The sequence below is a fragment of the Crinia signifera genome, chromosome 19 (genome assembly GCF_055691185.1).
Source record: "Crinia signifera chromosome 19, ASM5569118v1, whole genome shotgun sequence".
NCBI lineage: Eukaryota > Metazoa > Chordata > Amphibia > Anura > Myobatrachidae > Crinia > Crinia signifera.
The window spans coordinates 134,009,310-134,021,741 of NC_139226.1; the positions used below are offsets into that span (position 1 = coordinate 134,009,310).

Below are 12,432 nucleotides of genomic sequence, written 5' to 3' on the forward strand. Positions count from 1 at the left end.
GGAATTCAATTGAAAGCAATGTGCTCCAAAGCATTGCCAAGATGATTGACTGAGCAGATATCAGCCATTTCTGGTAGTGCCAACATCACGTTTTCACTTCATACCCGTATGGGGCGTGAAGGAAGTGTGCGATGAAGGCAGGATGCCACCTACCATCCAGGTACAGTACATCATGCTAAAGTTACAGGACTGAGGGGCAGCTGTATTAAGCTCGGTGAATTGACAAAGAGTGTTTTTTTTTTTATCACCGGCCAATCAGCTCATAACTGTGAAGTTACAGGCTTGGTTTGAAAAATGACAGGTAGGATCTGATTGGCTGGTGATAAAAACCCAGACACTTTATCACTCCACTGAGCTTAATAATCTACCCATCAATTCCCCTCTTTGAGGGAGATTCAACCAAATGCAAGTTGCTTTGCATATCATTCTCTCTTATAAAGTGTAAAACCAAATCAATTCTTAATCCCGCAATGTACAATACTGTGCAAAAGTTGTAGGTAGGTGGCAAGTGTTCTTTTTTGAATAAAAAATATATTTATTAATACAGCGCTCTTTTTCCAATAGGACTGAAGGCTCATACAAGCTGAAATGCCAGTACCCCGAAGAAGGAATTCCCGACAGGGGTCTTCTAAGAGTGAAGAACCACCCCCCCCCCCCCCCACCTCTCTCTCTACCCTGTAGAACAAACCTAATCTTCCCTACTGCCAAAACCTAACCTTCCCTTCTATTTACCTAACCAAAACTTTCCAAACCCACACATCAGCACAGCAATACCCACAGCAGTGCTCGTAGCACTACCCCCACTTACTCCACCCCACAACAGAAAGGTACGGAGCAGCCTACCATAAGCTGCTGGCATGATAAAACAGTCCCCAGCAGCCCCCTTTTCAGCCCAGCAGCTGTTGGCGTTCTTCGTATATGAAGATGTACATGTCACCGTATTATACCATGAAACGTTGCATAAGACTGACTAGGAGACTGGTGCCCAAGACTGACTAAGCCCCGCCTAGATGTCCTGTGCTCCACCACTGATCTAGAAGCTTACTTGTGCCAAGCAATTCACGCTGCATGGCATACTGGGGCTAGATGTATGAAGACACATGTTATTTAATTATTTGTATTGCACTTGCCACTTAAGTTGGGAAATGCAGTTTACCAGGCTTAAGGCCAGGATCTTAGACAAAGTAAATGTCAATTTCATTACTAAATAGCCGGTACGCTGTAAGCACACACGGTAAGCACCCAACTGGAACTGCAGCATTAGTTTTGTTGGGCTTCAGCTTGTACCTCAGTAGGGTGCAAACAGAGATCCTGTAGTCATGGGTTTACAATGCAGTCAACTGAATGGCTCGGGGCAATCACGCCCAGCACTATTAAACATTGCAGTCAAATGTACCCCCAAAATGCTTGAGGCCACATCTGCTTTTAGAATACTTACATTGGTGTGTCCCATAACCCTGAGTTGTACTCATAGATAAAGGAGTTCTGGTGCTTAATCGAAAAGACGGTCACTGTACAGTATAAGCTCTACAGAGAACAATATGTCAAGTACTGTACAGTGATCTGGAACGGTATATTTAAATACAACTCACCAAATTGGAATGTTCCCAGTGCTACACCCTCATTGCTTTCTGACAGGAACACCTAAGGGTGCCGGCACGGTCATGTGGTACTATATTGAATTATTTTTTTACTGGGAAAAAAACCCCAAAACTTGATGATTATTCCTCTAATATTAAAGTGTTGTCTCCAGAATAAATTTCAGGGGCGCCCCACCCTTGTCTTTACATGCCCTCGTGCACCAACTTGCAGTCACACTGAGCTTACGTTACTGTTGTAGTCACAGTACCAAATCCCTCCCCATCTATAAGTAGTATGGCACAGTTGGGACAGTGGGAACATAGCAGAAGGGTAGCTGCAGAGTGCAGAAGTGTACAGTGTCTCAGCATAGAGAAGCAGCATGTGGGCAATATGTGGAATAGTCTTCCAGCCAGATTATACTACCCTACCAAGGGAAGGTGGAGGTGGCCAGGGGAAGGTGGCTTTGTAACCGTTGAATGACTGATAAGACTTGCAGCACGTCTAATCAGAGGACCAACCATTCGACCCGCGGGACCATGCATTGCACACAATCAAACTTACAACCCCTCGAAACTGTATCCTTGGGTACAATCTCATTCTGGTGTATGGGGCCTTACGGTGCTGCATAGGCGCTGCGTAAACAAAGAGACAGGGTGGGATGCAGCCCCTCTCCACCGCACATCGCCGGCAACCACATAGATAATTATCACCTATGCACTAACATATGTGATTATTATTGCAAAGAACAGCTCTTTTCTTAAGAGCTACCTTTTGTGATGCACCCGGCGATGTGGCAGCGCGTCACCAGCGGCTCTCGCCTTTCTCCCTTGCCCGGCTGCTGCAGGGCCAGGGACTCCACCGGCTCCTCCTACTCTTGCACTGGAAGTGAAAGTATGGGGCTAGGGAGGAGGTGGTCACTGGTCTGGTCAGCACAGCAGGAGGCTGCCCGGACACAGGTGAGGAGGGGCGATGGGTCGTGATAAGAAGCTCATAGGTTTCTATGGGGTATTGCCAGGTTTTGCAGCCGATGCCCCTTGTCACGGTAAGCTGCTAATCAAGTTTAAGTGCTTTCCAAAATGCGGTAAAAACCCTGATAATGGGGATTTTACTACATTTTTGCTTTAGTGCATTTCGCCTAAAATCACTTAGCGGATCCTGTGATATTGTGTGTAAATCTGTAACATCACTTTCTAATTGGAATGAAAATCTGGTAATTCCTTTGGGCAGCCAAACATTTGAAGTCCCCCAAACTGATAAAAACTGTATCTTACTATTACAACGAGATCATTTATGACTTTGCAATAATAACAAAAACCTTTCAATGAACAAATTCAGATGCGCACACACAAAACAGCAACATCATTTTTGGTTCCGCGAGTCAACAATTTATCTATAAAAAATACCTAGGACGATGTGGTGTGTACACACGGGTACAATCAGCATGAGATTTTGACTATATAGTCAAAATCTCATCGGGATCGCAAGCAGATCGCTCAGGTTTTTTACCTTGCGATCCCGATGCTCGCTCCCGTGACAGCACAAATCGAAATACGGATAGACAGGGCAGCAATGACTACATATTGCAAATCGAATGTACATTACATGAATTGTATGTAGATAGTACAGAGATAGCAAAGATTGTATAGCACTCAAATCTTAAGTCGAATAGCAAGGGAATCTCACCGTGTGTACACACCATATGCGGTGTAAACTTTGAGATCCTGTGTTTCTGGACCCGCTATGTTCCGTACATAGTCAAGTCATTCTATAATTCTACTGCCAAAACATACAGGGCCCTGAGGCTGTGCAATCAGCCTCTCCAGTGACAGCTCAACCCCCAACATAAACAGAGAACCTGGAGCAGAAATAACCACTTCACATCTGTCAAAATAGCACTTTGCAAGATCTATATCATCTCCTTTTAAAGTTGCAATTATTAAAGGTAAACATGAGGGCATACCTCCCAACTTAGCCATTACAGCAGGCGGGACGCTGCTGCTGCGCGCCGTAGGTGGGGGCGTGGCCTAATTTGGGGCGTGGCCTATACTCGCGGCTCTCCCGCGAGGCCACGCCCCCATTTTGCCGCTATGGGGGCATGACCCAGAGGCTCTGTGAGCCTCTAGCCATGCCCCCAGCCCCCTGGCTGCGGGAATAGACGCTGTGCGTTTATTCCCCGCTGCTTAGCAGCTGACAGGGGGGACTCCCAACAGCCCCCCCACACCGCGGGACACTGCCACCCGCGGGTGGGACAGCGGGACAGGCCCTTATAATCGGGACTGTCCCGCTAAAATCGGGACTGTTGGGAGGTATGTGAGGGCCTGAAAGTCAAATTTTGCTTTTATCATATTTCTAAACACTAAACAGGAAATACAGACCCTCACTCCCCTTTATGACTACTAATACAGTGGATTTAAGGGTCTGTTATACATCTAATTGTGGCAAATGTAACGGTTGCCATGCCGATCATCAACTTACTCCACAAACGGTGCACTGCATGGGGGGGGGGGGGGGGGCGGAACCATATACTCCCTTAGCGGGGGAAGATCCAGAGCGGGGCACAGATCACTAAAAACTATCCACAGGCAAAGGAAACTGGTGCACTTACAGCAACAGCCTCCCAATACCCACCGGCTGGGCTGGCTGAGAAGTAATGCAGAACGGCCCTCACCAGGCCCCTCCAACCAGCCCGGGCATTTAGTACCCCCGTCCTCACATTGCCACTGACTGAAGTAAACATAAAACTCGAGTTCATAAACAAGTACACACCCAATGTACACTAGGTCACAATCTATTTACCTGTTTGACAAGTTTCCGAAACTTACAAAAAGATCATGTTATCTTAGGCTGTGACTTCAATGGTATTATAGAACAAGACAGAGGATTAATTCACAAATAATAGACAGATCACTTACCATCCTATAAAATACACTACGGAATTTGCTGCGCTATATAAGAATTTGTAAATCAATAAATACAGTGAGGACACAGGACAGACTCAACATTATTTGCGGAAGGTAAAACAAACAAAACTTACCCAGAAAGACTAAAATATTCCTATATGTACAGCTTGGAGCAGAGAAGGGAAAGGGGGGAGGGGAGATATGATAAAAACGTAGATATATATCAAGACATTCTTCAGATGAAGTGAAGTATACATGTTTGGGATAGATATGAATGTTCTTCCGAAGAACCTACAATCATATAGGGTTGAGGACGGTTGAATGTTAAAAACAAGAGAGAGGGGAAGAATAGATGGGCCAAGTGGTACTTGTCTATGATTCTAGGGGGCGGAGATAAAGTACCAAGTCAATCAGCTCCTAACTGCCATGCCGAAAGCGGTGTTTTAAAAAACACAGTTAAGAGCAGATTGTCTGATACTTAGGGGCAGATTTATTAAGCTTGGAGAAGAGATAAACTGGAGATAAAGCAGAGAAAAGGTAAAAGGAGATAAAGCACCAGCCAATCAGCTCCCAACTGTCTTTTTCAAACACAGCTGATTGGCTGGTGCTTTATCTCCTTTTACCTTTTCTCCGCTTTATCTCCAGTTTATCTCTCCAAGCTTAATAAATCTGCCCCTAAATCTCCATCCAATGTTAAAGGCCTAACTCAAAGCTGATCGCAGCGCAGTTTGTTAGCAAATGTGCAAAACCATATGCACTGCTGGGTGTCTGATCATCGCACTGTCCCATCTGCTCGAACAGCAGATGGCAACATATAATGGTCTGGATTCAAATGTTTGCACCAGCCACTAGAGGGCGCCCGTTAAGCACGATTAGCGCAAAAACAAACATATCGCGCATCGATTTTCGGCCACTTTAGATGGAAGATCAGGTGCAATAAGAATTGCATACGGCCCAATGAATGTCAACGTGCTGGTAAATCTGCCTCTTGCATTGTGTACAGCTGGCGTGATGCATCACGCCCATCGCTGGGTAATGTGTATCCAGCATAATTAACTGTACTTTATCTGTACAGTACCATCAGCTTCTTTTAGATCAACTGCAGCTCAAATATCCAAACTTCAGACCACGTAAAAAATGCAAAGTAACATAACAATTCCAGACAAGATATGTTCAGTTCTGTGAACAATAAACAAGGATACATTTCACAATAGAGTAGGGCAGTGATATAGGTCATAAGAGAACAGATCAGATCAAACACTAGCATAATACAAAATGTGATTTTACACTAAAGATTCTGTTAGCGAAGAAGCCAAAAAAGCTCAAATAAGTTTATATAATGTACTCAAAACCCCCACAAAACATTATGACTCCGTTCACATGAACTCAAGTGGTAATTTGTTTTATTGTACCAATCTAAAGTAATGAGGGGGCGATATTCAATCTTTTTTATTTGGTAATGTGCAGATCCCACCCAAACAGTCTGGGTTTATCCACATTAACCACTTCGGTGGTACGCCCGGAAAATTACCTGCACAGGAGCGGGTTCTCCCGGGAAATTTCTAGGCATACCATTGATAAGGAGGTGTGTGCCAGTGGTGCCTCCAGCTGTGCACAGGGCCAGCAGTAGAATTCTTGGGGCCCAGAACACTGATATCTCTGGGGCCCCCCAACACCTCACATGTATTTTTTTACATTGCATATTTAATATATTATTTTATTATTAGAAACAGATAATTAATGTTTACTATGCAATATAATAGGGAAGGGCAGATGAGAGAGCACAGAATTGTGCATCATGTGGTTTTGCGCATTGGGTGATATTACTAAATGGTACTTGTGTAGTTTCACGGCGCCAGTCCACGCTATTTAAAATCAACTCCATGCCAACATGGATAGTGGGGGTATGAACTATCCATGTTGGCATGGAGTTAAGTGACTTTTTTTAACATAGTTTGTGGCGAGCGTAGAACCCGGAAGTAGCACGGCACAAGTACCTACTAAATTCATTAGTACGAGTAGCCAGACAGGTGACTATGCAGCCATGTTTACAGCCCCTGAGTCCCTCAAAGCCTTGGGGCCCCTCAACTGGTCGGGGCCCGGTACGAGTGTCCCCCTTGACCCCCCCTGTCGCCTGCCCTGGCTGTGCACCACTGGCACATCACCTCTATGGGCACCCCGCTGTCATTGCTACCCCTCATGTCACACCCCCTCCCCCCCCCCATTCCTCACCTCCGCCGAGCTCCCGTCCTCTACGCCATTCGCAACTCGGGAGCACTCAGGAGTTCTGTCACTGCCGTCTGGTCACTGGTGCAAATGGTGGCCGGGGCAGCACCTGGGGAGCTCTGGAGCTAGTGGGGAGCTGGGACTGGCCGCTGCAGCAGCTGCCCTTGAGTGGTGAGTATTGCTCAAGTTTGTCCTGGCCCATCAAAACCACAGGTGCATACACACTGGGCATTTTTACCCATCAGCGATGGGTAAAGGCGTAGATCTTGTGAGGTTGGGAGATATTTTTTTATTCATCATAACAACCTGTAATGTTTACCTTACATAAGAAATATTTTTTTTTTTTAAACCACATTTTTTATTTGAATTTATATAACACATGTGAGAGACATCGGCACTCAAAGGATTAAACACACACAAAAAATGGATTCCCTAGTCCAGGCATTCCCAACCACGGTCCTCAAGGCACACCAACAGTGCAGGTTTTAGTGATATCCAGACTTGAGCACAGGTGACTTAATTAGTATCTGAGTGATTCTGATTAATCCCGCTGTGCTGAAGCCTGGATATCACTAAAACCTGCACTGTTGGTGTGCCTTGAGGACCGTGGTTGGGAAAGCCTGCCCTAGTCTATAGCTTTCACCTACAACATCCAAAACCATGTTTCTTGCAATCACTTGAATAACAGAATGCCAAGGCTGAACTGGAGGAATGAAGGGGGGGGGGAGTCTGGAGAGAAAACGGGGAAAGAGTCCCTCCCCCTAAATATAACTCTGTAATGCCTGGGGCGATTTACACCAAACTTGGTACACATATCACTTACAATATGGAAAAAATACTGAGAGCGTAAGACACCCCTAGCAAACCCTTGAGGGTCCCTGGTGCCCAGAAACGGGTCCAGGCCACTACACAAAGTGGGTCCGGGATGCAAGATATGAGTTAATAAAAAAAAAAAAAAAACTGTGGTCAGATCAGGGAGACCCCCACAGACAGGTGTATGCCGGCCACACCAGGGTGAGATGACCGGAGTGAGCAGTGCTGAGCGGGACTAGGGCGAGATGACCGGAGTGTGTGGGACTAGGGTGAGATGACCGGAGTGAGCGGTGCTGAGCGGGACTAGGGTGAGATGACCAGAGTGAGCGGTGCTGACCGGGACTAGGGTGAGATGACCAGAGTGAGCGGGACTAGGGTGAGATGACCGGAGTGAGCGGTGCTGACCGGGACTAGGGTGAGATGACCGGAGTGATCGGTGCTGAGCGGGACTAGGGTGAGATAACCGGAGTGAGCGGTGCTGAGCGGGACTAGGGTGAGATGATACGAGTGAGCGGGACTAGGGTGAGATGATACGAGTGAGCGGGACTAGGGTGAGATGATACGAGTGAGCGGGACTAGGGTGACATGATCGGAGTGAGCAGTGCTGACCGGGACTAGGGTGAGATGACCGGAGTGATCGGTGCTGAGCGGGACTAGGGTGAGATGACCGGAGTGATCGGTGCTGAGCGGGACTAGGGTGAGATGACCGGAGTGAGCGGGACTAGGGTGAGATGACCGGAGTGAGCGGGACTAGGGTGAGATGATACGAGTGAGCGGGACTAGGGTGAGATGATACAAGTGAGCGGGACTAGGGTGAGATGATACGAGTGAGCGGGACTAGGGTGAGATGATACGAGTGAGCGGGACTAGGGTGAGATGACCGGAGTGATCGGTGCTGAGCGGGACTAGGGTGAGATGACCGGAGTGATCGGTGCTGAGCGGGACTAGGGTGAGATGACCGGAGTGAGCGGGACTAGGGTGAGATGATCGGAGTGAGCGGGACTAGGGTGAGATGACCAGAGTGAGTCGGACTAGGGTGAGATGACCGGAGTGAGCTGTGCTGAGCGGGACTAGGGTGAGATGACCGGAGTGATCGGTGCTGAGCGGGACTAGGGTGAGATGACCAGAGTGAGCGGGACTAGGGTGAGATGACCGGAGTGAGCGGGACTAGGGTGAGATGACCGGAGTGAGCGGGACTAGGGTGAGATGATACGAGTGAGCGGGACTAGGGTGAGATGATACGAGTGAGCGGGACTAGGGTGAGATGATACGAGTGAGCGGGACTAGGGTGACATGATCGGAGTGAGCAGTGCTGACCGGGACTAGGGTGAGATGACCGGAGTGATCGGTGCTGAGCGGGACTAGGGTGAGATGACCGGAGTGATCGGTGCTGAGCGGGACTAGGGTGAGATGACCGGAGTGAGCGGGACTAGGGTGAGATGACCGGAGTGAGCGGGACTAGGGTGAGATGATACGAGTGAGCGGGACTAGGGTGAGATGATACAAGTGAGCGGGACTAGGGTGAGATGATACAAGTGAGCGGGACTAGGGTGAGATGATACGAGTGAGCGGGACTAGGGTGAGATGACCGGAGTGATCGGTGCTGAGCGGGACTAGGGTGAGATGACCGGAGTGATCGGTGCTGAGCGGGACTAGGGTGAGATGACCGGAGTGAGCGGGACTAGGGTGAGATGACCGGAGTGAGCGGGACTAGGGTGAGATGACCAGAGTGAGTCGGACTAGGGTGAGATGACCGGAGTGAGCGGTGCTGAGCGGGACTAGGGTGAGATGACCGGAGTGATCGGTGCTGAGCGGGACTAGGGTGAGATGACCAGAGTGAGCGGGACTAGGGTGAGATGACCGGAGTGATCGGTGCTGAGCGGGACTAGGGTGAGATGACCGGAGTGAGCGGTGCTGAGCGGGACTAGGGTGAGATGACCGGAGTGAGCGGTGCTGAGCGGGACTAGGGTGAGATGACCGGAGTGAGCGGGACTAGGGTGAGATGACCGGAGTGAGCGGGACTAGGGTGAGATGACCGGAGTGAGCGGTGCTGAGCGGGACTAGGGTGAGATGACCGGAGTGAGCGGGACTAGGGTGAGATGACCGGAGTGAGCGGGACTAGGGTGAGATGACCGGAGTGAGCGGGACTAGGGTGAGATGACCGGAGTGAGCGGTGCTGAGCGGGACTAGGGTGAGATGACCGGAGTGAGCGGTGCTGAGCGGGACTAGGATGACATGATACGAGTGAGCGGGACTAGGGTGAGATGACCAGAGTGAGTCGGACTAGGGTGAGATGACCGGAGTGAGCGGTGCTGAGCGGGACTAGGGTGAGATGACCGGAGTGATCGGTGCTGAGCGGGACTAGGGTGAGATGACCAGAGTGAGCGGGACTAGGGTGAGATGACCGGAGTGAGCGGTGCTGAGCGGGACTAGGGTGAGATGACCGGAGTGATCGGTGCTGAGCGGGACTAGGGCGAGATGACCAGAGTGAGCGGGACTAGGGTGAGATGACCGGAGTGATCGGTGCTGAGCGGGACTAGGGTGAGATGACCGGAGTGATCGGTGCTGAGCGGGACTAGGGTGAGATGACCGGAGTGATCGGTGCTGAGCGGGACTAGGGTGAGATGACCGGAGTGATCGGTGCTGAGCGGGACTAGGGTGAGATGACCGGAGTGATCGGTGCTGAGCGGGACTAGGGTGAGATGACCGGAGTGAGCGGTGCTGAGCGGGACTAGGGTGAGATGACCGGAGTGAGCGGTGCTGAGCGGGACTAGGGTGAGATGACCGGAGTGAGCGGTGCTGAGCGGGACTAGGGTGAGATGACCGGAGTGAGCGGTGCTGAGCGGGACTAGGGTGAGATGACCGGAGTGAGCGGTGCTGAGCGGGACTAGGGTGAGATGACCGGAGTGAGCGGTGCTGAGCGGGACTAGGGTGAGATGACCGGAGTGATCGGTGCTGAGCGGGACTAGGGTGAGATGACCGGAGTGAGCGGTGCTGAGCGGGACTAGGGCGAGATGATACGAGTGAGCGGGACTAGGGTGAGATGATACGAGTGAGTGGGACTAGGGTGACATGATCGGAGTGAGCAGTGCTGACCGGGCACCGTGGGACAGTCCACTCACTGCCAAGCGCACTCTAAATATGGGAGGAAGGACTGAAACGTATAGGTTGCAGGGGTCACTGAGCACCCCTACACTGGCACTGGGGCAGTACCATGACTATTAATACACAGGCCTCAAGAAACGGTTCATCAGAAGTTATGTTTGTTTTGCAGAAAGGTCTGTCCGGCCGGGAAGGAGATGAATACAGAGCCTTGTGGTGCGTACACACGGTGAGATGTGCCGTGCGATTCCCGATGCGATCTGATCGCATCGCACGCATGTAATGGCACAATTTTGACTATACAGTGCAGATCTGCACTATATAGTCAATGCAGCCAAGACTATCTGTCTTACGATACGTGAACGCACATCGGGATCGCAAGGGTTAAACCCCTTGTGATCTGCATGCGATGCTGACACAATGTTGACTATATCGTCAACATCGTAAGGCAAATTGTACCATGTGTACACACTATTACACTATTTACAGCAAGAGCTAGAAGAACCAGCACACAACCAGTAACTAATCCTAAGATAAACATGGAGTTGTAATAATAATGCAGACACCCCATCCATCCACTCATACTGTCAGTACGGACTACTTAGCAAACAGGAAAGCGGAAGAGCTTCTACTGTGTGGCCAAAGTATAGATAATGTAGAGTATAATTATCAGTACACACATTACATAACACTGACCTCATTGGCAAGTGGCAATAAGTCTGCATAAAGCACATTTCCCACCACACTACAACTTCATTATGGGGGGGATTAAAGAGTGCATTTATGAAAGACTGGAGCAGCAGTGGGGGCACCACTAGTTGCATGCGATTCGCTTACAGGGTACAAGCTACAATACAGACCCAGGACAAAGAGCTGGTGCCTGTATGTGGTCATGTATGCACCTAGACAAGCAGCATGTTACTAACTACACAAGTAGTATATAAGTACCCTGCACTCTCACCCTGCAGCACATCGCGCCTGGGAGACCTGCTGTCACATCACGGGTTTAAAGCCCCCCAAACTACATATATAGTGTGCGTGTAGGGCTCAGATAACCTGGCATGGGCCTGCTCCCTCTCCACAAGCCGGGGACTGGAGTGACTGCACACCCGAACTGGCTGCAGCGCCCGGGGGCTGGCGGAGGTCCAAACCTGGTCCCCTTCATGTAGACTTTGCTCAGCGGGTACTCACCGAATATCCCCGGCTCCCACAGATGGTGTCCTCCATAGCGACGCCGGCCCGTAACCAAGTGCCAGCAGTGAGGATGGATGTCCGGGAACACTAGCCGCTGCCTAGCGGCAACCGCCGGACCAACAACAACACACGTGGAGGCTGACCTCTAGCGGCAGGACATGGCACAGCAACAGACAGGGAGACTGACCTCTAGCGGCAGGACATGGCACAGCAACAGACAGGGAGACTGACTTCTAGCGGCAGCATACAACACAGCAACATACAGGGAGACCTACCTCTAGCGGCAGGACATGGCACAGCAACAGACAGGGAGACTGACTTCTAGCGGCAGCATACGGCACAGCAACATACAGGGAGAATGACTTCTAGCGGCGACACACGGCACAGCAACACACAGGGAGAATAACTTCTAGCGGCGGCACACGGCACAGCAACACACGTGGAGACTGACCTCTAGCGGCTGCACATGGCACAGCAACATACAGGGAGATTGACCTCTAGCGGCAGCACATGGCACAGCAACACACGTGGAGACTGACCTGTAGCGGCAGCACACGGCACAGCCTCATACAGGGAGAATGACCTCTAGCGGCAGCACATGGCACAGCCACATACA

At 50.0% G+C, this 12,432-nt stretch overlaps 1 protein-coding gene across 1 annotated transcript in view; it reads right to left on the minus strand.

Annotated features, from left to right (window-relative positions):
- SLC35E2B (solute carrier family 35 member E2B) overlaps positions 1 to 11,977 on the minus strand; it is a 62,132-nt gene extending 50,155 nt beyond the window's left edge. The window contains exon 1 of the mRNA XM_083163416.1: positions 11,814 to 11,977. The gene's annotated coding sequence lies outside the window, so the exon portion shown is untranslated. The remainder of the gene's footprint in view (positions 1 to 11,813) is intronic.
- Between the last annotated feature and the right edge of the window lie 455 nt (positions 11,978 to 12,432).